Source organism: Giraffa tippelskirchi, chromosome 7, assembly GCF_054371585.1.
Source record: "Giraffa tippelskirchi isolate mGirTip1 chromosome 7, T2T-mGirTip1v1.2.pri, whole genome shotgun sequence".
Taxonomy (NCBI): domain Eukaryota; kingdom Metazoa; phylum Chordata; class Mammalia; order Artiodactyla; family Giraffidae; genus Giraffa; species Giraffa tippelskirchi.
In genome coordinates, this window is record NC_137281.1 from 126,380,910 (window position 1) to 126,405,906 (window position 24,997).

A 24,997-nucleotide genomic window follows, 5' to 3' on the forward strand; every position below is an offset into this window, starting at 1 on the left:
GTGTGAAGAAGGTGAGAGAGTGAAGGGAGAGGTAGGAAGGAGTGGGGAGGGGTGAAGAAGACCAACCCAGCTACAGTGCACAGTTGGTCCGTCTCACATCCAAGGGGACCAGTCTGTCCTGAAAGTAGTCTGCAGAGGCAGTACCCCTCAGACCAGAGTTCTCAAGCTTTAGCTTGAGAGTAATGAGGATGGGCAGTGTGGGGCAGTTTCTCAGGACCAGCACAGAGATTTTGATACAGTAAGTCTAGTCTCAACTGAGGCCTTAGGATCTGTATTATTAGCATTGAGAATGCTGAGGCTGCAGGGGGCCAGTGGTCTACAAGTGGAGAACAGGTGCTGCACTGATGCAGTGTCTATGTTGGCCGCATGTCCCCAGAATCCAGCAACGTGCCTGGCACCAGAAGTGAATGAATGAAATGGTGCATCACCCTGTGGGCCTGATGCATCAGTGTAGAGAAGCCATGCAATGGAATCTGTGAGTCCTTTTCTCTTACCCAGTTCTGCTTTTTATATTAGAAGCAGGATTTCTGCCCAAATTCTTCCTTTAAGCCTCTCTCCCCTTCAAGAAACAGTGAAGTTTAACTCTAAGGGGAGAGAGTTGCCCTCTGGGAAGGCCTAAGTCTGCAAAGACCCCACCCTGCTTTGAGGACTTTGAAGACAGTGTATGGATTTCATTCCCTACACCCTTTCCTCCGCCTCTAGACCCTCTACCAGATCCTCTCACCCACTCCTGGACACTTTCCCCAGCACCTTATTTCTTGAAGATGTCTCAGTGTGGCACCTACTCCGTGCCTCACATATGGGGCCTGACCTGTCTTTTCACTAGTAATCATCCCTTCCTCTGATGCACTGGAAACCCACTGGGGCTAAGGCCTCATTTCTTAAACAGAACCTGGCAAACTGGTCTGTACAATGAAGGCGCTCAAAAAAGAATATTTGATGATGAAAATGGATCAGACTTTGGAATGCCAATAATGACACAAACGGAAATGAGGTGGTGGGGGGAGTATTACAAGGTATAACAAGGCAATGGGATGGATTTTGTAGGGGACTTACAGAGTCAGTCATGTTTTTGCTTTGAGACACTTCCCACAAGGTTTGGCTGTGTTTGGCTGGTTCCCCAGGCTGCTCCTGCATTCTGCTGAGCAGGCTGTAGAGAGATGACTAACTAGGGGTGCTTGCCTTCACTCATGCACCTGAATTTAAAACTCAGCTTCACCTTCTTGCCTTGTAGCATTTCATCACAGTCTCCCAGAAGGTTTTTCCATTGAGTAAAGCTGAAGATGGAGAAAGCCTCAGTAATGGCTTAAGAGCTGAAGGCTACTTAAAGTAGATACTTCTTGAGTTTTAAGAAAACAGAACATCAGAACCAAAAGTCACTAAAATAATGACACAACTGCCACACTTGGAGTGGTATTTGTTTTCTCTTGAGCAATAGCACTTTGAAACTCTCTTGAAGGTTGTTGGCTGAAGACCAAGAGATTTGGAAGGGCAGGAGATACTTTTTGTTTTTTTGGCTGTGCTGGGTCTTCGTTGCTTTTGCGTTGGCTTTCTCTAGTTGTGGTGAGCAGGGACTACTCTCTAGTTGGGGTGAGTAGGCTTCTCATTGCAGTGGTTTCTTTTGTTGCAGAGCACAGGCTCTAGGGTGTACGGGCTTCAGTAGTTTCAGCACACAGGCTCAGTAGTTGTGGCACAGGGGCTTAATTGCTCAGAGGCATGTGGAATCTTCCCAGACCAGGGATAGAACCTGTGTCTCCTGCATTGGCAGGCGGATTCTTATCCACTGTGCCACCAGGGAAGTCCAAGAAATACACTTCAAAATATATTCTATGACTAGGGCCCTTTATAGAAAAGTTAACATGGTAATAAAGATTCTTAAGAAACTGACATTTTTAAGACAAAAAAAAAAGCAAGTCCTTATTACAGTATTTAAACAACTAGTTGTCATCTTTCTATGTAATTTCCTAACAGAGACCAGCATTCACAGTAGTGAGGAACAGATTTTTTTTTAGGCATTTTACTGAATAAAGGATAAAATTCTGGCTTTGCCTTTGCTGCTGACCTGCTTAGCACAGCTTCTCTGGGCCTCGGCCTAACTTTCCCACACAGCACAGCACTTTTAGGCAGTCTTTCCACTGAATACAACTTCAACAACTTGTCAATAAAATTCTGCCGGAACAACTTACTTTGAAATTTAAAAATTAAATCACAGGATGCATATCTTCTGGGGTCACATATCCAGAGAAAGGGGGAACACCCTCCACTGATACTGGGTTACTACAGATCCGGAATTTTACACAGTGCATTAACAAGAAAAATCAGTGTGTCACAAGGCTTAGTGTTCCAAAGGTCAAAACAGTTATAAAATCTCTGATTTCCAGATTTCTCCATTTTGTCAAGTATTCAATTACTCAAGCTTGGTTATTTACAACAAAAGAAAGAAAGAAAGAAAACAGCCACAAAAGCAACCGTGAGATTTCCTGCAGATCTTAGAAATAAATTTACTCAAGAGAGTTAAACCGGTAAAATTCATATGCAGCGGGTGAGATTAATGGACTTCCCCCAAGGAACTGGTAATATATCTGCCATTAACAAATCTCAAGAAAGAAGGGTTAGAAAAAGAACTAAGAGAGCAGGGGATTTTAATCTAGATCCATCCAAGGGAGAGAGGCGCTTGGTAGTGGTAGCAGTGCAGCTGGGACAGAGAAGTGGAAGCAAGTGGACAGACAGTTAAGGTGACTGCCAAATGTCAGCTGAGGATGGTAACGTGGACTTAGACAAATGGTGGAAGGGAGATGAAGTGAAGAGGACAGATCCAAGATTTTTATTTTTAATAATTTTATGTATTTATTATTTATTTTTGGCTGTGCTGGGTCTTCGTTGCTGTGAGAACTGAAGCAATATGCTAACTGCCGGCTTTCAAGATAGAGAAAGGTGTCAACAAAGATGCAGCTCTGGATGCTAGAGAAGATGACTAATTAGATTCTCCCAAAGAGACTCAGGAGGAAGCAGACACAGTGATTTTGGCCCAGAGAAACTGATTTCAGACTACTGACTTCTAGAATTGTAAGAGAATAAATGTGTTGTTGTGTTTTTCCAGCTTTATTGAGATATTATTTACATATAACATTGTGTAAGTTTAAGCTGTACAATGTGATGGTTTGACACGTTTGTATTAGGAGATGTTTAAAACTACAGGGCTAGTTTATTAGCTTTAGCTCATCCTTTAGCTCATATAATTACCATTTTGTTGTCACTGTTTTGGTGAGAACATTAAAGCTCCACTCTCATAGCAACTTTCAAGAATACTTCAAGTTACTTGCTGTAGTCACTAAGGTGTATATTAAGATCTCAAAAGTTTACTCATTTTGATTTGCATTATGTTGAGCCATTCTTGCACCAGGGATTAATCTCACTTGATAACTGTGAATGATCCCTTTAATATGCTGTTTAATTTGGTTTGCTAGTGTTTGGTTGAGAATTTTTGCATCTATATTCATCTGATCTTTGGCATATTGGTCTATATCCTGTAATGTCTTTTTTTTTTTTTAATTTGGCCGCAATGCTTGCAGGATCTTAGTTCCCTGACCAGGGATCGAACCTGGGCCCTGAGAGTGAAAGTGCCTAGTCCTAACCACTGGACCATTAGGGAATTCCCTCCTGTAATGTCTTTATCTGGCTTTGGCATCAAAGTAATGTAGGCCTCATAAAATGAGTTTCAAAGTTTTCCCTCTTCTTCAAGTTTTTGAAGAGTTTCATAAGAATTGGGGAAGAATTCACCTATGAAGCCATCTGGTCCTAGGCTTTTCTTTGTTGAGAGGTTTTCAACTACTGATTAAATCTCCTTACTTGTTATTGGTCTATTCAGATTTTCTATCTTCATGATTTAGGCTCAGTAGATCGTATGGTTCTAGGAATTCATCCATTTCTTCTAAGTTATTCAACTTGTTGGAATATAATTTTATTTTCCTATTACTAGTTAACATCCTTTCATTTCAGCTTGAAGAACTCCTTTCAGCATTTCTTACACGTAGGTCTAGTGGTAATGAACTCCTTTTGGTGGCACCAGGACCAGGGGTCATGGTGACTCATTTCTCTCAGTCCGTCAGGGTCCACAGCCCTTGACAAGTGATACTCGGTGTCCACAGAGACTGCAAGGGCTGTTGGGGTCCTCAGCAGTGTCTCCAGATCCAGCTGCTATGGACCAGGGCAAGCAGCAGTGGTGGCTTGAGCTATGCACACAGGCAGCTGTGGGGGCTAGCTTCTGTTGCCTGCAGGGGCAGAGGGTAATTTCAAACACACGTGGAGTGGTGGGGACCAGGGCAGGCAGCAAGGGCCAGGGCCAACTGTGTCTACATGGGCACCTGCAGGGGCCCTGGCTGGCTGTATGCACTCTCATGACTTCTGGGTCTCACCACCAGCATGTGGCAGGGGAGCCCACTTGGGATTGGGCTAAGGGCACACAGATACACATTTGGAGGGGTTAGATGCAGGTGAGTGCCCTGGTGCAGGCCAGTGACAAAAGACAGAGCCTGATCCAGGCCCTCAAGCAGCTGCATGGTCCCAGGGCATTGGCATGCTCTGCCTTGGCTGCACAGTCTCCCCATGGACACCCATATATAATAGTGGAGTCTGGTGACAGGCGTCAGGCCTGCGGCATGCAAGTACACAGCTAGAGGGGCTTTTGTCAAGTGCATGCACAATGGTAGGGGTGAACTGCAGAGGTCTAGCCTGGCATGTTCAATTCATGCAGCTGCAGAGGCCTGGGCTGGATGCCAGTGTGGTTCCTGGGCTCCAGTGGGCAAGGAGAGGGACTCAGGAGGTTGGCATTAGCAAATCCTACTACCTTTGGACAAATGCCAGTGAAACCTGCAGAGCGTCCCCAACAGCTGTGCAGGCTGTTGGTATCTTCAGTGTTGAAAGCTTTTGGGCTCACCTGCAGAGCAGGTTACTGGGAACTGTGGTTGCTCTGACTACCACTGGAATCCCCCACTTTTCTTCCCCAAACCTAGCTATCTTCATACATCTCAGCTTTGCCAGTCTCTGAGTGGGGTGAACTAAAGCAGGTCCCTCCTGTGGGACCCCCAAAGGCAGGAGAAGCTGGTTGCTCACCCCATTCTTCCTTTCCTGGTGAATTCTAATTGGAGAGGTCTGTCTTGGTGTTGAGCAATGCCAGCTTGTAGGATGGGTTGATGCAGACAAAATGAAGCTGGCTTCCTTTCTTTTTGGTGTGGTTATTCTCAAGTTGTTGTTATTTTCTTAATTTTATTTTTTATTTATTTATTTATTATTTTTATTTTTTTAAATAAATTTATTTATTTTAGTTGGGGGCTAATTACTTTACAATATTGCATTTGTTTTGCCATACATTGACATGAATCCACCATGGGTGTACATGCTTTCCCCTTCCAGAACCCGCCTTCCCCCTCCCTCCCCATCTCATCCCTCTGGGTCATCCCAGTGCACTAGCCCGAGCACCCTGTATCATGCATTGGACCTGAATTGGCGATTCGTTTCACATATGATAATTTACATGCTTCAATGCCATTCTCCCATATCATCCCACCCTCGCCCTCTCCCATAGAGTCCGTAATACTGTTCTATTTATCTGTGTCTCTTTTGATGTCTCGCATACAGGGTTATCTTTACCGATTGACTAAATACCATATATGTGTGTTAGTATACTGTATTGGTGTTTTTCTTTCTGGCTTACTTCACTCTGTATAATAGGCTCCAGTTTCATCCACCTCATTAGAACTGATTCGAATGTATTCTTTTTAATGGCTGAGTAATATTCCATTGTGTATATGTACCACAGCTTTTTTATCCATTCATCTGCTGATGGGCATCTAGGCTGCTTCCATGTCCTGGCTATTATAAACAGTGCTGCGATGAACATTGGGGTACATGTGTCTCTTTCAATTCTGGTTTCCTCAGTGTGTATGCCCAGCGGTGGGATTGCTAGGTCGTATGGCAGTTCTATTTCCAGTTTTTTGAGGAATCTCCACACTGGTCTCCAAGTGGCTGTACTAGTTTGCATTCCCACCAACAGTGTAAGAGGGTTCCCTTTTCTCCACACCCTCTCCAGCATTTATTGTTTGTCTTTTGGATAGCAGCCATTCTAATGGGCATGAAAATGGGCGTGAAATGGTACCTCATTGTGGTTTTGATTTGCATTTCTCTGATAATGAGTGATGTTGAGCATCTTTTCATGTGTTTGTTAACCATCTGTATGTCTTCTTTGGAGAAGTGTCTGTTTAGTTCTTTGGCCCACTTTTTGATTGGGTCTGTTGTTATTTTCAAGTGTTGCTGAAATCTCTTGGGTGAACTCCAGAGCTGTTTTTTATTCCTGAATAGCTATTTAATTGTTGATCTTTGTTGGGGAATGGAAGCAGGAATCTCCTACTCCATCTTGGTGATATCACTCCCAAATTTGTATGATTTAAGCGAGTAAGTTTGTGGTAATTTATTAGAGCAACAAAGGTCTGTCTAGTCAAAGCTATGGTTTTTCCAGTAGTCATGTATGGATGTGAGAGTTGGAATATAAGGAAATCTGAGCACTGAAGAATTGATGCTTTTGAACTCTGGTGTTGGAGAAGACTCTTGAGAGTCCCTTGGACCGCAAGGAGATCCAACCAATCCATCCTAAAGGAAATGAGTCCTGAATATTCATTGGAAGGACTAATGCCAAAGCTGAAACTCCAATACTTTGACCACCTGATGCGAAGAATTGACTCACTGGAAAAGACCCTGATGCTGGCAAAGATTGAAGGCAGGGGGAGAAGGGGACAACAGAGGATGAGGTGGTTGGATGGCATCACTGACTCAATGGACACGAGTTTGGGTAAGCTCCAGGAGGTGGTGATAGACAGGGAAGCCTGGCGTGCTGCAGTCCATGGGGTCACAAAGAGTCAGACACGACTGAGCGACTGAACTGAACTGAACTGGTTAGAGCATCCATAGTAAACTAATATAGCCAGGAAATATTCTAAAGGCTTCCCTTATATTATTTCATCCAATTCTCATGTTTTTCCATCTCCTCATTAATCAGGGAGAGGTATATTAGTAAATAGATACTAATTTACCACCCCCCGCTGGTCTCACCACACTCTATACCCACACACCATCAGGGAGAGGTATATTAGTAAATAGCTACTAATTTACCACCCCTTCCCCTCCGCCTCTCCCCCCACCCCTGCTGCTGGTCCCACCATACTCACCCTGTACCCACATGCCACACGTGCAGAATCTTCCTGACTGTTTCATTCTGGGACAGAGAAGAATCTGAAGAGCCTTAAGCCTACAGTTTTTCTTCAAGCCACTCCTACACTAATCCCATAACCCAGGGTCCAGAATAAGATGGAAAGAAGTAGCAACAGGAAAAAAAATTATATTTTTGTTGACTTGTGTTGTAAATCTGGATTTTTTTATATTAGGTTAAGATGATACATCTGTATCTACCATGTACCTTAAGGTAGATTATGGTACAAGATGGATCTGTCTTAGACTTTATCCATCAGACTTTATTCTAAGTAATATCCCTGATTTGAACCCACAGGACAGTCTCAAACACATGCACAAACACATACTTATCAACCACAGGCAAGTTCTCCTAGGAAAACCTGTTCTCTATGCAGTCGTGGGAGGAACAAAGGGCAGCAGTACTGCTGTCCTTTCTCTGACATCTCTCTGCCTTGTAATTTTGTTTCAAGAGAAATTCACTTAGCATGCTTCCTTGAGGCTTCTGGATGGTGATTTCTAATGACAGATTTGAGGTTGCATGTTGGCTTTGCCTTGGGTAAGCTCCCTGTTCCCTAAATTCTTCTTCTGTAGAAAATAGGATGATATCCACTGTCAAGATTATTATAATAACATGAGATGATATAAGTGAAAGTGTCTTGTTTATAGCAATCACGGTAACTGGTATACTCACAGCCCTTGTTAAGAGAGAACTTGGGCAGCTTTGTTGGTCCAAGGTTGATTGGACCATGTGTGGACACCTGATCCCCCCAAATTAGCCAGACCCACAGGCTGATCAGATACTAATGGGGCAGCTCAGTGGAGAAGGTTGTGCCTAAAAAGTAAAGTAGGAGCAGGTTGCTCTCTAGAATCTGAAATGGGAAACAAGAAGAGAATCAGGAAATTAGGGGCAGAAGCTAAAGCTAAAAAGATGTAAGGAAGGAGGAAGTTGTGGGGCCAGATGCAAGTAGTATTTCTTGAGTAGGGCGGAGTTATGAGGAAGCAGAAACTGAATGTACAGAAATGAGAACATCCCTAATAGTAGATGAGTCACAAGATGCAGAACAGGACCCTGAAGATCCTTAGTTCCTGCCACTGAGATTCCTGGAGTCATCTTGCACCCAGAAGAGTTCCTGTTCTTGAATTTCCATGGTTTGCCTATCTTCCATATTGACTTGCATGCTCAGTTGCCTCAATCATGTCCGACTCTGCGACCCTACGGACTGTAGCCCGCCAGGCTCCTCTGTCCATAGGATTTTTCAGGCAAGAATACTGGAGTGGGCTGCCACGCTCTCCTCCAAGGGATCTTCCCAACCCAGGGTTCAAACTAGCATCTCCTGCTTCTCTTGTATTGCAGGCAGATTCTTTACCTCTGAGCCACCAGGGAAGCCCCTTTCTTGACTTGTGCCATCTTAAAATAAACTTCCATTACTTGAGCTGGACTGTTAATCCTTATGTCTTGCAAAAGAGCTTAATTAAAACAAAAAGAATCCATGTGGTAGTTTCATTTTTAAAACTGGATCATAAAACAGTGGGGCATAAGGGAAACAGGAGAATATTTCTGGCAAAGGGAATACCAAGAGTCACGACTTGGACTTCCCTGGTGGTCTAGTGGTAAAGAATCTGCCTGTCAATGGAGGGGACACAGGTTCAATCCCTGGCCTGGGAAGACTGCACATGCCACGGAGCAACTAAGGCCACAGCTGCTGAAGCCCATATGCCCTAGATCCCGTGCTCTGCAACAAGAGAAGCCACTGCAGTGAGAAGCCCTTGCACAGCAAGGAAGGCACAGAGCAGCAAAAAATAAAGAAATGAAATTTTAAAAATAAATAACCAAGATGGAGAAAAATTAAAAAACAAAAAGAATCAAGGCTTAGAGAGAGTATTAAGGGTATTGGTGGCTGGGCAGAATCTGAAAGCATGAGTCAGAGGGTTGTGATAGATCAGAACCAAAGCATAAAAGCAGTAAGGCAGGGTAGGGCGGTTGGGAACCTAGATGCCCATGATGGGCAGATTTACTATGTTATCAGTGGAAGCTCCTCCACTAAGGCTTTGTTATTCTCACACCCTGCAGGATTTTACTTTAGTAATTCAAACCATCTTAAAGATCTTTAAAGATCAGTCAACAACCCCCACCTTGGGCAATCACTGTATCAACCTAACTGATTAATGATCAAAAGCCTAGTTGTTATTATGGAAGACTTCACCAGACCAGCTCCTTATCTTTGACTTTCAGAAACTTCAAGGAAGCTGCTTGAAAGAAATACAGAAAACAAGCTAAGTCATGGTTGACGTTGTGACCTTAATCACAGGGAAATGCAGTAAGGAAAGAACCTCGTTTCCCATCTGTGGCCTAATTCTGACCCAGCCCAGACCCAGGTGATGACTGAAGTCCCTGGGGGTTTGGATCCAGTTCAGTTCAGTTCAGTCGCTCAGTTGTGTCCGACTCTTTGTGACCCCATGGACTGCAGCACACCAGGCTTCCCTTTCCATCACCAACTCACGGAGCTTACTCAAACTCATGTCCATTGAGTCAGTGATGCCGTCCAACCATTTCATCCTCTGTTGTCCCCTTCTCCTCCTGCCTTCAATCTTTCCCAGCATCAGGGTCTTTTCTAGTGAGTCACTTCTTTGCATCAGGTGGACAAAGTATTGGAGTTTCAGCTTCAGCATCCATCCTTCCAATGAATATTTAGGACCAATTTCCTTCAGGATAGACTGTTTGGATCTCCTTGCAGTCCAATGGACTCTCACGAGTCTTCTCCAACACCACAGTTCAAAAGCGTAAATTCTTCAGTGCTCAGCTTTCTTTGTGGTCCAGCTCTCACATCCATATATGACTACTGGAAAAACCATATCTTTGACTAGATGGATCTTTTTTGGCAAAGTAATGTCTCTGCTTTTTAATATGCTGTCTAGATTGATCATAGCTTTTCTTCCAAGGAGCAAGCGTCTTTTAATTTCATAGCTGCAGTCACCATCTGCAGTGATTTTGGAGGCCAAGAAAATAAAGTCTGTCACTGTTTCCATTGTTTCCCCATCTGTTTGCCATGAAGTGATGGGACCAGATGCCAAGATCTTAGTTTTCTCAATGTTGAGTTTTAAGCCAACTTTTTCACTTTCCTCAAGAAATTACGCAGTTTCTGTTTGCTTTCTTCCATAAGGGTACTGTCATCTGCATATCTGAGGTTATTGATATTTCTCCCAGCGATCTTGACTCCAGATTGTGCTTCATCCAGCCCGGCATTTCACAGGATATACTCTGCATGTAAGTTAAATAAGCAGGGTGACAATATACAGCCTTGTAACTTATGGTTACCAAGAAGGAAAAGGGGTGGGGAGAAATCAGCTGGTTCATATACACACTCCTAATTATAAAATGATCCAGAAGGACCCACTGTATAGCATGCAGAACCCTATTCAGCACTCTGCAATAACCCATATGGGAAAAGAACTCTAAAGGAACAGATAGATTTCTAGACATAAGTGAATAAGTGAGAGTCACTCAGTTGTGTCCAACTCTTTGCAACCCCATGGATTGCAGCCTGCCAGGCTCCTCTGTCCATGGAATTCTCCAGGCAAGAATACTGGAGTGGGTTGCCATTTCCTTCTCCAATAAGTGAATAAAGTTGCTGTCTCTTGGGGGGAAAAATTCTACAACATTGTAAATCACTTATATTCCCCAATTCAAACGATACAATTGAAAAAAAAAAAAGCAATAGAAATGCTGACTCTAGGCCCCTCAGACCTGGTGACCTAGGCTGGTGTCACATCCCTGGAACCTGAGCAGACTTGGGTCCCAAGGCTGGAGTGTCTTGGATCTGAGTTGGCAAGGAAGATGTGCCTGGTAATGAGCCCTCCACCAAAGGACCTGGAGAATCTCCAGCTCTGGGGGGTGGAGGGAGGTCCTCCTGCAGCCAAGCCAAGCTTACTGCACCCAAAGGATGCTGGAACTTCTGGGATGGAAGAGTTTTGAAAAGTCCCCTGGGCTCCAAGACTCCTGGTGGTGGGGATCCCACCTCCAGCCTCCTTTCTTAGGGTCACCCCCGCCTACGGATGACATCACCCTCCGTAGAGTGGACTTGCAGGAATTAGCACGTGTCTAGGAAATAAAGGTTAAGGGATCAGAAATCAAGAGACAAAATACGCCCTGGCTGTTTGTTACTTCTGTCACAGTTAGCTGAAAGGGACAATCCAGGAGCAAGGCTTTCCCTCAGGCTCTGGTTGCCTAAGTAACCAGAGTTGGGCAGGAAGAAATGCTGCCGCCTTATGGCCGTTTCCCATAACAACAACTTTAAAAACTGGTGTTAATGATCTCTGAGTACTCAGGATGCATGCAGGGCTGGAAAGGACACCTGTCCTCAAGTCCTTGGGGGTAAATCACCAAAAAAAAGTATTCAAAACAGGGTCGATGTCCAAGAAGCCAATTTCAACAGGTAAACTATACTCACACTGTATAAGATCAAAAAGCACATGGAAACATACTCCACATGACTAATTATCAAATCAATGCAAATCAAAACAACACTGAGGAATCACCTCACCAGAATGGCCATCATCAGAAAGATCCACAAAGAATAAATGCTGCAGAGGTCGGAGACAAAAGGGAATCTTCCTACACTCTTGGTGGGGGTGTAAATGGGTGCAGGCACTATGGAAAACAGCATGGAGGTTCCTTTAAAAACTCAACACATAGGTACCATATGATCCAGCAATCCCACTCTTGGGCTCAGATATGGAAAAAAATCATAATTTGAAATGACTCGTGCACCCCTATATCCAGAGCAGCATTATTTACTAGAGCCGAGATAGAGAATCAACCAACAAGGCCAAAGACTGAAAAATGAAGACAAAGCGAGACAGCTAGATGCTGAATACTCCTCACTCATAGAACAGAATTGTAAGGCGAGTGCAGAGAAAAAGAGAGTGAGCTGGGAAGTCAGGCAAGAAAAGGGAAATTTATTAAAGGGAAACAAGAGGGTGACTGGCCCTTAAGGAGAACCAGTGTCCACCCTTTCTGACACGGTTTTTTTATACCCCACCAATGAAAAATTCTCTGAAGGGAGGGTTAATTTTTAGCCTGTAGTTGAGTCCTGTGGTCACGTAGCCAGAGGTCTGGAATCTGGTGGTCTTGTAGCTTTGAGAAGGTAGGCACCAGTGAGAAAACAGAATGTTGTTTGGGCAATTTGGTCAGTCTCAAGGGTCACTGTGATTTTATTCTTTGTTTGGGAGGTCAACATAACGAGCCATCTTAACAATGAGCCCCCACGTGGGATCTATCAGTCCTTAACTTCATAGACAAGAAATGTGAATCTGTAATAGATAGTCCACAAGAAATAGTCTTTTCTCTCCTCCCATCCTTACTTCCTTGCACAGATACACAGAAATCTGTAACTCTAAGAGCTAATCCACAGTAATTATCTCCTAAGTTTTTTCTGTGTATGCACAGAAAAGTATAACTGAGATAATTCAGAAGGACCTGATGTTCAGCACTCTTCTCATTCTTTTATGGCAAAAAAAAAAAGAGATATCCCACCCCATAAATACGTATGCCTGAGTTAGGAGGCTGTACGCCGACAACAATCACAAGACTGCGAATCAAGTGTACTGCACGCAGCATCAACAAGATGATAAGAAAAGGAGAGAAAAGCAGTGTCTACTCTCTTATCTCCGACCTCCTTGACTTGGGATGCTATCATGTCCCTGGAGCTTGGACAGACTTGAGTCCCACTGCTGACCTGGGGATGGTTGACACAGCCTGGCAGGGTGCCCTTGATTGACCCTTCTAAAGGTCTACTCTCTCCTACATTCTGGCTGGGACCAGAGTCCCGCGTGGCATCAAGGCCTCAAGGGATTTGAAAGCAAGGTTCAGCTAGCCTCCACCTCTCCTGGTGCTGGGGATCCCAGCTCAAACCTTGTTCCCAAGAGTGCAGCCTCCTAGCACTAGCACCTAAGCACCTCAGCAGTCTACTGTGATCCTGGAAAGATTAGCCAGGGTGGGCTGTTTGTGTGATGCTTCAGGGGGAAAGATAACGGAGATGCAGGAGACTCAAGTCCTTTCGGGTTAGCTCAGGCACACTCCTCCCTATTTCATTGCCCAAGAAGCAAACTTTCCCTCAGGTTTTGGTCACCCCAGGAACCAAAGACAGGCCTGAATAATGGTGCTGCCTTGTGGACATCTTCTGTAACTACAACATTTTCTCGGGTGTTCACTGACAACTCAAATCACGAGGGCTGGATTTCTGTGAATGACAGAAATTAACATTACCCACCTCAGGAAATGTCTTGGGGCAGGTAAATGGAGAAATAAATTCCAATGACAGCCGACTTTCAGTAACCCAACTGTCAAAGGTAAATTCTCCTGACAACCTTTTAGGGGGAAAAAAAAAGCCAAAACAAAATCAAACCTCCACAACAAGACAAGATATTACGGATCCCTAATTGCTGGAGGAGAAATCTATAATAATAATCCACAAGGATTATCAGCTTCCTTCCTTCCTCCCTTCCACACACACACAGAAATCTCTATCTCTCACCTATACACAGAAACATGCATCTCTAAGAGATACTCCACATAGACTGTTTTCTTCCTTCCTTCCTCATATACACAGAACACTGTATGTGAGATAGATAACCCACAAGGACCAGGTGCTCAGCACGTTGCTCAACCTTCTGCAATAAACTCTATGGCAAAAGAACCCAAAAAAGACCAGATATACTCCATGGATACATCGTACCTGAATCAGCCGACTGTACACTGACAATAAGCACAGGGTGGCAGATTGACTGTACCCCTACACAGCATCAGCATGAAGGCAAAGGAAAGGACAGAAAATCAACTTTATTCCTTCCCACCTCCCTCATTTGGGCTTCCATGGTATCCCAGGAGCCTGAGAAGGCTTGAGTCCCAAGGCTGAACTGGGGTAGGGTCCAGACAGCCTGGCAGGGTGTCCTTCATTGAGCCCCTTTTTAGTTATTATTTCTGAGCCCCTTTGAAAATCACGACTGTCTGCTTGTCTTGGCTGGGACCAGAGTCCTGAGTGGGATCAAAGCCTGGAGGATGGTGGAAGCAATAGTCACCTAGCCTGCACATCTCCTGGTGCTGGGGTTCTCAGCTCAAGCCTTCTTCCTGTTAAGATTAAACGCTTCCTGAGAGTGCAGCCTCCTAGCACCTAAGTACTCTCAGCTGGTTGCTGTGGCCTCAGTTGGGATTAGTCTGGGGGTCGGGTGTGTGAAGATTTAAGGGGAAGAAGCAGTGAGATACAAGGCTGCAGGCATTTTGCTCTGGCACATTCCACTCCAATTCACAGCCCAGGAAGCCCACTTTCCCTAAGGCTCTGGTTGTCTGAGGAACCACAGGCTGGCAGGGGAGAGTGCTGCCGCCACCTTGTGGAAACGTCCTGTAATGACAACCACACTACCTGTGCTTACTGGCACTTCTACTTCAAATGTCCTTGTTGTTCAGGCACTCGTTCTTGTCCGACTCTTTGCGACCCCGTGGACTGCAGCACGCCAGGCTTCCCTGTCCTTCACCATTTCCCAGAGCTTGCTCAAACTCATGTCCATCGAGTCAGTGATGCCATCCAACCATTTCATCCTCTAACATCCCTTTCTCCTTCTGCCTTCAATCTTCTGCAGCATCAGGGTCTTTTCCAGTGAGTCAGTCTTCGCATCAGGTGGCCAAAGTATTGGAGCTTCAGCTTCAGCATCAGTCCTTCCAATGAATATTCAGGACTACTTTCCTCTAGGATTGACTGGTTTGGTCTCCTTGCTGTCCAAGGGACTTTCAAGAGTCTTCTCCAACACCACAGTTCAAAAACATCAATTCTTTGGCACTCGGCCTTCTTTATGGTCCAACTCTCACATCTATACATGACTACTGGAAAAACCATAGCTTTGACTAGACGTGCCTTTGTCAGTAATGTCTCTGCTTTTTAATACGCTGTCTAAGTTTGTCATAGCTTTTCTTGCAAGGAGCAAGTGTCTTTTAATTTCAAGGCTGCAGTCACCATCTACAGTGATTTTGGAGCCCAAGAAAATAAAGTCTGTCACTGTTTCCATTATTTCCCCATCTATTTACCAGGAAGTGATGAGACTGGATGCCATGATCTTCATTTTTTGAATGTAGAGCTTTAAGCTAACATTCAAATGTCTTGGGTTGTTAATGACAGCTGCCCTCAGGCCATTTACTTGGGTAGGCTTTGCAGAAAGAAATTCCAAACAATGGACTTTCAGGAAGCCAAGAAGACAGGGAAATTTTCCACACACTCTTTAAGGAATAAACAAAACTATACAAAATCCAAATCTCCACCACAGGCCAAGATGCTCTGCATCCCTAATGACTGCAGGAATGTCAATCGAAAAATGACAATCAGAAATCATACACCACCCTTCAGGTTGGGCATCCTCATAAATCCACAAACAATAAATGCGGGAGAGAGCCTTGAGTAAAAAGAACCCCTACACAGTATGTGGGAAGGTAGTCTGGCAGCACGAAGGATAATTGACAATCTCCAAATGCCTGAAAATAAACTATTGAGAGAGGCTAAGCCTAGGATCTAATATTCCTCCATTGGAGAAGACAATGGCAACCCACTCCAGTACTCTTGCCTGGACAGTCCCATGGGCAAGGAGCCTGGTGGGCTGCAGTCCATGGGGTCCTAAGAGTCGGACACGACTGAGCGATTTCACTTTCACTGTCATGCACTGGAGAAGGAAATGGCAACCCACTCCAGTATTCTTGCCTGGAGAATCCCAGGGACGGGGGAGCCTGGTGGGCTGCCGTCTATGGGGTCGCACAGAGTCGGACATGACTGAAGTGACTTAGCAGCAGCATCTGGTCCTAGATCCCGAGAAATCCATCATTCAAAAGACACACGCAGCCCAGCCTACAAGAAGCAACACCCATAAACAGCAAAATCCTCAGCAACAGATTAAAGCTTCAGCAAGATGTGCTCCATATGTATGATGGACTCTCAGTCATATCAAAACAACACTGAACAAGGAAATTGTGCCCCTAGGAGCTGATCGGGCCTACATGGGGGCTCATGGTAGAAATGGCTCATTACGTTGACCTCACAAACAAAGAATAAAATCACAGTGACCCTTGAGACTGACCACATTGCCCAAACCACATTCTGTTTTCCTGAGGGCGCCTACGTTCTCAAGGCTATGAGACCACCTCATCCCAGACCTCCAGCTACGTGACCACAAGACTCAACTACAGGCTAAAAATTAACCATCCCTTCAGAGACGTTCTCATTGGCGGGGTACACGAAAGACCCTGTCAGACAGGGAGGACACTGGTTCTCCTTAAGGGCCAGTCACTCTCTCGTTTCCCTCTAATAAATTTCCGTTTCTTGCCTGACTGCCTGGCTCGCTCACCCTTTTTTCTCTGCACTCGCCTTACATTCTGGTGTCAAAACCCGGGAGGGAAGATCCACAGCAAGTGGGTGGGCTCCCCTCACGAGCCCACCTCCAGTGGTCCCCTCCCTTGGACCTTGCCGAGAAACCGAGATGAGCTCCGGACGGGACTCTCCACTTGCCTTGCTGGACTGCCATCCACACAGCGGCCCACATTTCATCCATCGGTTACAAGCGTGAGTGAAACCACATTCCCTGGGATCCTCTCTCTCTCTCTCCCTCTCTCGCCCCGTAGGCAGGAGGATCCCCACAGCCCTCGGGCCTTCAGCCTTGTGCCCCATCTGACTTTGAAATAGGGGATGACCATTTCAAAGCAGACTATTACTACTCTCTGAGAAGGTCCTGAAAATGGGGATGCCTTTTCTCTTGGCCCTTTCTCCTTGCTTTCCTTCGCCTTTGTCTGGTGTTTCAGTCGCTAAGTTGTGTCCGACTCTTGTGACTCCATGGACTGTAGCCCACCAGGCTCCTCTGTTCAGGCTCCTCTGTCCGTGGGATTTCCCAGGCAAGAATAGTGGAGTGGGTTGCCATTTCCTTCTCCAGGGGATCTTCCCAACCCAGGGATCGAACCCAGGTCTCCTGCATTGCAGTTGGATTCTTTACCAGCTGAGCTACGAGGGCAGTCACCCTTGTCTACCCTTCCTATTTGGCCACAATGGGAAAATCTCAATCCCAGCCCCTCAAAATCTACTCCTCTAGGATGCTTTCTCCGAAACCTAAAAGCCTTGGGCTTCCAAGGAGACATAAGACCAAAAAGACTTATTTACTATTCTAACACTGTCAGGCCACAATACAGACTTGATAATAGGTTCCAATGGCCAGAAAACAAAACTCTCGATTATAATACTCTATGGGACCTCCGTACCTTCTGCCGCCGCAACGGAAAGTGGTCAGAGATCCCTCATGTCCAGGCGTTCTTTGCTCTTTGCTCTCGATTCTCCCTCTGTGAATCCTGTTCTACTTGTCAAATACTCTTAGCCCACTCTGGGCCACATCCTCCTAATACAGTGTCTCCCGATTCCTGTTGAGACTTTTCTTCTTCTTCTTTGAACCCTTCCGACCACAGCCCACACCCTATCGCTCCCAATCCCCTGGCAGTCGCTCCAGATCCAGTTTCACAACCTCCACCTTACGTCCCCTCCTCCCTCCCTCCTTCTCAAGGGCAGGCCGCCTGCCTCCCAAGCCCCCTCCCCTGCAAGCTCTGAGACCTCAGCCCCATCCTCTATCCCGAGAGTTCCAAGGCTCTACCCCGACCTCCCTAGATCCACCCCCCAAAAATGTCCGAACAACGTTAAAGCCAGAAACGTCGCAGCAGGAACTCGCTCTTTCCCTGCTCCACCTCTCCCTTTACGGGAGGTAGCTGGATTCGGGTTCGCGTCCCATTCTCCCTCACCGATCTATCTCAAACTGAAAAGCATCTTGGCTCCTTCTCTTCAGACCCTGATAATTATCTAAAAGAATTCAAGTATCTTACCCAGTCTTGCAACTTAACCTGGCATGATATTTACACCATACTTTCCTCCACTCTTCTCCCAGAAGAGAAGGAGCGAGGACGGCAAGCCCCTCAGGCGCATGCTGATGAAATACACAGGACTGAGGACACCAAGCCTGTAGGGGCAATGGCTGTCCCCCGAGATGATCCCAACTGGGATTATCAGGCAGGGAGACCTGGACAAGCAGCCGGTAATCATATGGTTGCTTGCCTCATTGTGGGCCTTCAAAAGGCCTTCTCACGGTGGCAGGTAAGCCGATCCCTTTTCTCATTAACACGGGGGCCACTTACTCTGCTATGCCTGGCTAACCCAGAAAAACCAAGGTCCCTCAGGTCTCTGTTATGGGGGTTGACTGTTTAATATCTATGCCACGAATTAGCAAGCCTCTAGTTTGCACACTTCAACATACCCCATTTCCCCATTCTTTTCTCATACTCCCCAAATGCCCCACTCTTATTCTTGGAGAGACCTTCTCTCAAAATTCAAAGCCTCTATTACTATCCCAAGCCCATCTTCTGATCTAGCCTGACTACTGTTCCTCAACCCCACCTCCTCTTCCCCCGCCCCATTGCTCTCCCCAACCATAAATCCTATAGTTTGGGATACAGACAACCCATCTGTCACCTCTCACCATGTTCCAATTCATATCTGCCTCGAAGACCCCTCTAAATTCCCCAATCAACCACAATACCCAATCTCTCAAAAACATCAACAAGGGTTAAAGCCTACCCTCACTAAGCTGCTACATCAGGGCCCCTTGCGCCTTAGCCACTCTCCCTATAACACCCTTGTCTTACCCCTCAAAAAGCCAAATGGCTCCTATCACCTGGTCCAGGACCTGAGACTTATCAATGCGGCTCTTATCCCCATACATCCAGCAGTTCCAAATCCCTATACTCTTCTCTCTCTCATTCCCTCTTCCACTACCCACTTCACCGTTCTACCTCATGGATGTCTTCTTTACCATCCCTTTGCACCCAAACTCTAAAGACCTCTTTGCCTTTATCTGGACTGAGCCACACAATCACTGCTCCCAACAGCTGACAGGGACAGTCCTCCAACAAGGCTTTCATGATAGCTCTTGTTTCTTTGGCCAAGCTCTAGCATCAGACCTAACCTCTCTTGACCTTACTCTGAGTACTGTCCTCCAATATGTGGACCATCTCCTCCTTTGTAGTTTGTAGTCCTTCACTTACACGCTCTCAACAACACACTATACAACCCCTCAATTTTCTAGCCAATCGAGGCTATCGAGCATCTCCCACTAAGGTTCAGCTTTCTCTTCCTAGAGTCATCTATCTTGGAGTCCTTTTAACACCAACAAAAAGATATATTACTACCGATAGAAAGTCCCTTATATCGACCCTACCACCCCCTACATTGAAAACAGATTCTGTCCTGCTGGGGGTTAGCTGGATATCTATGCCTCTGGATTCCTAATTTCACCCTCTTGGCACAACACCCATATCAAGCCACCCAAAGAGATCTTTCAGAACCCCTACAGCTAAAATCAAATGTCCATTCAGCCTTTAAGACCCTTAAGCAAACCATTCTCTCAGCCTCAGCTGTCACACTTCCTGACTTATCTTGCCTCTTTACACTCTACACTACTGAGAGAAACAAAATTGCCCTAAGAGTTTTGGGACAAAATCAGGGCCCCTCCTTCACTCCTGTCACTTATCTGTCAGAGCAACTAGATACCGCAATTCAAGGACTGCCAGCCTGCCTACATGCTCTGGCAGCAGCTACAATCCTCGCTCAGGAAAGTAAAAACCTTCCTTGGAGCACCCACTGTCATTCATTCACCACATGACTTTAAGGACTTACTTTCTCACAAATCCATGACCCTTCTAGCTCCTTCACGCATTCAGCTAATTCATGTCACCCTTCTCGAATCTCCCGAGTTCGCCTTTGAACGCTGTCCTACTCTCAACCCTGCCACCCTTATCCCTAATTCTTCTGAGCTCCTCATCCATACTTGCAAAGAGGCATTAGAAGACCTGATGCCCCATTTCTCCCATATTTCCTCAACCCCTTTAAACAGCCCTGACTTTACTTGGTATATTGATGGCAGCTTCTCTACGACATCAGAAGGAGAAAAAGGTAGCTGGATGTGCAATTGTCTCTGACACTGAAATTATTTAATCCCAACCTCTCCCCTCGGAAACCTCTTCCCAAAAGGCAGAACTTATTGCACTAACTAGAGCCCTTACCCTCGCAGTTAACAAGAGAGCAAACACACACACTGATTCTAAATATGCTTTCCACATCATACACTTACATGCTGCCATCTGGAAGGAACGAGCGCTCCTATCTACCAAAGGCTCTCCCATAACTAATGCCCTGCTTATACTCCAACTTTTAAAAGCAGCTAACATGCCAACTGAAGTAGGCATCATACATTACCGAGCTCACCAGGCAGCCTCAGACCTCATTTTACGGGGTAACAACACTGCAGACAGAGAAGCGAAAAAAGCCTCACTCCGATCACCAACTCAACAACTTATAGTAATCCCCAACATAAAGGCCCTTCACCTCCCCAAAGAAAACAGGCATTATTACAAGAAGGAGCACAACCACAAGGAGACTGGTTACACAAACATCTCAGGCCACACAGATTCTTATGGACATTCATCAGGTCCTACACGTAGGCACTAAACGTCTTTACCATCTCTTAAGACCTCTTATGGCATCATCAACTCAATGGACATGAGTTTGAGCAGGCTCTGAGAGTCGGTGATGGACAGGGAAGCCTGGAGTGCTGCAGTCCATGGGGTCGCAAAGAGTCAGACACAACTGAGTGACTGAACTGAACTGAAGACCTCATATCACTTCGCTTAACCTTCTTTCACTCCTACAGCAAATCACTCACTCTTGCATTATCTGTCCCTCAGTCTCACCACAGGGAGCCCTAAAGCCTATTCCCTCATTCCCAACACATTAGGCTCGAGGGCATATCCCAGCAGAGGACTGGCCAGTTGACTTCACTCACATGCCTCCAACTCAAAAATGAAAACTCACGCTCACTCTCAGAGACACTTTTTCAGGGTGGATTGAAGCTTTTCCTATGAGATCAGAAACTGCCTCAGAAACTGAGTAACATAGTTTCTCATACAAGAAATCATCCCTTTGGCTTCCCATCCTCTCTCCAATCCGATAATGGGCCAGCTTTTATCTCCCAAATCACTCAACAAATAGCCAAATCCCTTGGCATAACCTGGAAACTACATATTCCTTACAGACCCTCCCTATCCCACTAATTCATAACTGACCCAAATGGGCAATTCAGTTCATTCCTCTATTAATAAGTATAGGAATAGCAGCTGGGATTGGAACAGGGACAGCAAGACTCACAACTTCTTTAAATTACTACCTTTCTAAAGACCTCACTGAGAGCCTAGAAGAATAGCCACTGGCCTTATCGTTATCCAAAACCAGCTAGATTCCATGGCAGCCGTGGTCCTCCCAAACAGAAGAGGATTAGACCTTCTCATGGCAGAGAAAGGGGGCCTATGTCTATTTTGGGAGGAAGCTTGCTGCTTTTACACCAACAAATCAGGAGTTGTAAAGGAAGAAAGTAAAAGTCCCTCAGTTGTGTCCGACTCTTTGCGACCCTATGGACTATACAGTCCATGGAATTCTCCAGGCCAAAATACTGGAGCGGGTAGCCTTTCACTTGTCCAGGGGATCTTCCCAACCCAGGGATCGAACCCAGGTCTCCCACATTTCAGGCAGATTCTCTACCAGCTGAGCCACCAGGTTGTAAAGGAAGCAGCAAGAAATCTGATAAACAGGGCCTCAAAAATACATCACCATCTCAGTAACTCATGGGAAAACTGGTTAAGCAATTGGAACTGGACGCCCTGGGTCCTACCTTTTCTAGGCCCTCTTCTTCTGCTTACCCTTATTCTAACTTTCGGCCCATGTTTAATGCGTCTTTTTTCAAAATTTCTTCAGAACCGCTTATGAACCTTCACCAACCCAGCTATCCATGAGCTACTTCTAACTCGCTCAAATTACCAATAACTTCAACCCCACACAAATCCCCTTGACCCACAAACAGGCTTTTCTCATCTCACTCCATTATGCCCCTGTCCCACAGGAAGCAGTTCTGGAAGATTGACCTTTGGCCCTTATCCCAAATCAAAAAGGCTGAATGCCAGGGGCTACATGGGGACTCATGGTAGAAATGGCTCATTGTGTTGACCTTGAAAACAAAGAATAAAATCACAGTGACCAAATTGCCCAAACCACACTGTGTTTTCCCGTGGGCGCCTATGTTCTCAAAGCTACAAGACTACCAGATTCCAGACCTCCACCTATGTGACCACAGGACTCAACTACAGGCTAAAAATGAACCATCCCTTCGGAGAATTTTGCATTGGCGGGGTACGCGAAAGACCCGTCAGAAAGGGAGGACAGTGGTTCTCCTTCAGGGCCAGTCACCCCCTCGTTTCCCTCTAATTTCGCTTTTCTTTTCCTGACTGCCTAGCTTGCTCTCTTTTCTCCACTTTCGCCTTACAGTAGCTACAGGGATAGATCTAGAATACTCATACACTGAGGAAACTCAGCCAGACAGAGCAAGGCAAAAACTCAAGATGCCGCTTCTAGGTGAAATAAAAAGAAAGTGAAAAAAAGAACTAATTTACAACCCAAAGAGATTTTACTGAGTCCCAGCTCACTCTGCTCACCACAAAGTGATTTCTCTGCTTTTTAATATGCTGTCTAGGTTTGTCAGAGCTTTACTTCCAAAGAGCAAGCATCTTTTAATTTCAAGCAGTGATTTGGGAGCCCAAGAAAATAAAATCTGTCACTGCTTCCACTTTTCCTTCTTCTGGTGGTTCAGTCCCTAAGTCGTGTCTGACTCCTGCGACCCCATGGACTGTAGCCCACCAGACTCCTCTGTCCATGGGATTTCCCAGGCAAGAATAGTGGAGTAGGTTGCCATTTCCTTCTCCAGGCAATCTTCCCAAACCAGAAATCAAACCCAGGTCTCCTGCATTGCAGGTGGATTCTTTACCAACTGAGCTATGAGGGAAGTCACCTTCTATTTGCCATGAAGTCATGGGACCAGATGCCATCACCTTGGTTTTTTGAATGTTGAGTTTTAAGCCAGCTTTTTCACTCTCTTCTTTCACCTTCATCAAGAGGCTCTTAGTTATTCTTCACTTCCTGCAAGTAAGAGTGGCTTATCTTTAGGAATGCAACCAGTGCAAGCTATCACATGAAATATCAGAGGGGGAAACCACTGTAATTTCTATTAAGAATTACACTTGAACCAGCATAATTAGGCTACAAAGAAGAGATGAAAGTCATAGGAACTGGAAAGTAAGACATACAAAACCATCACGTATTGTATACAATATGATTGTGCCAAAAATTCAAACAATTTTTAAAATAAATTTGAATTTAAGATAATCACTGGACATAGGTCAGTGATCCATTGTATTCCTTTATAGAAATAAAAAGAAATTGAAAACAAAATAATTTTATATATGATTTACCAAAAATGCATAAAAGACCAAATACATAGGAATAAATCTAGTACCAGTTAGACTGCAAACTACAAAATATTATTGAAGGAAATTAAAGGGGAAACATTTTAAGACCTAAATAGAGGATATATCAGATTTGTGGATTAAAAATTTCAATATTGTAAAGGCTATCAGTTCTCCCCAGATTGACCCATAGATTTAATCTTAATTAAAATCCCAGTAGAATACTCTAATAATTTTTTTTAAATCCCAGTAGAAGTTGTTGTGGAAATTATCAAGATGGCTGTAAAATCATGTCAAGTCAAAGGGTTTAGCATATCCAAGCAAGAAAAACAAACCTGGAGAATTTACATCATCATCTATGGAGAATTTTTATTATGAAGTAATTAATATAGTAGGAAATTGATGTATGGAGGGAAAACTCAACTAAGGGAACAGAACTGAGAAATATACACACAGAATTACCTGATTTATGATAATAGGGACAGTGTAATGGAAAGAGTGACTTTTTACTGATGGTTCTGGGTTGATTGGCTCACTTCAGGGGAACAAAATGCCTTGAAACCCAGCATAAAAAAATATCAGCGTCCAATGTATTCCAGGTGTAAAAGTGAAACATGGAATCATGTGACTAACTGCCTGGGAGTATTACATATGCTGTAAACATTGTTGTATTACATTGCTTCTCCATTTCTGTTTATGATGTGTGCATGAGTGTCAGTCGTGTCTGACTCTTTGGGGTATTTATTATCTATTTGTTAACTGAATGAAACAGTGGTTTAACTCAAAATATGAATTGGAGTATCACATTCTTTGTAGAAAATATCTATAACTCCAACTATGACATTATTAGTCTTTTTGCTATAGACATCTTTACTGTGTGGTATTTACTGAGGTAAGCCATCCATTGATGTAACACATGCGAAAGATAGGTATTCTACTTTAAATTATATACTGATTGCATGAGAATGGTTTAAGAGAAAAATAGCAATGCCTTTACAAATGTTGTCATCTTTATGCATTTCTGTACACCTAAAAGGAGTTCAGGAATGCTGTGTTTTCTCCATCTAGAAAGGTCTGCATTCTCTTATCCCTCTATGGTATCCAAGAATCTATCATGGTTATTCTTTCCTGAGTATCATCAAGGATATGATCTTTGCTTCCTTCCTGTACTCTCTGTACTTGTTGGTCACTTATCAAACACTGTCTTTCTTCGTCAGAAAATTAAAGTGTTAGTTGCTCAGTCGTACCCAACTCTTTGCGACCCCATGGACTGTAGCCCGCCAGGTTCCTCTGCCCATGGGATTCTCCAGGCAAGAATACTAGAGTAGGCTGCCATTCCCTTCTCCA

The 24,997-nt window shown here is 44.8% G+C and overlaps 1 long non-coding RNA gene across 2 annotated transcripts; it reads left to right on the forward strand.

The window, feature by feature from the left end:
* Positions 1–6: 6 nt before the first annotated feature.
* LOC145515072 (uncharacterized) lies at positions 7–23,991 on the forward strand. 2 transcript variants are annotated; one of them, XR_014060666.1, is made up of 3 exons: positions 7–3,066; positions 10,404–10,507; positions 23,904–23,991. It is a non-coding gene; the product is annotated as an uncharacterized LOC145515072 (long non-coding RNA). The 2 variants fall into 2 exon arrangements; XR_014060665.1 differs by lacking the exon at positions 23,904–23,991 and adding an exon at positions 14,878–15,130.
* The last annotated feature ends 1,006 nt before the right edge of the window (positions 23,992–24,997 follow it).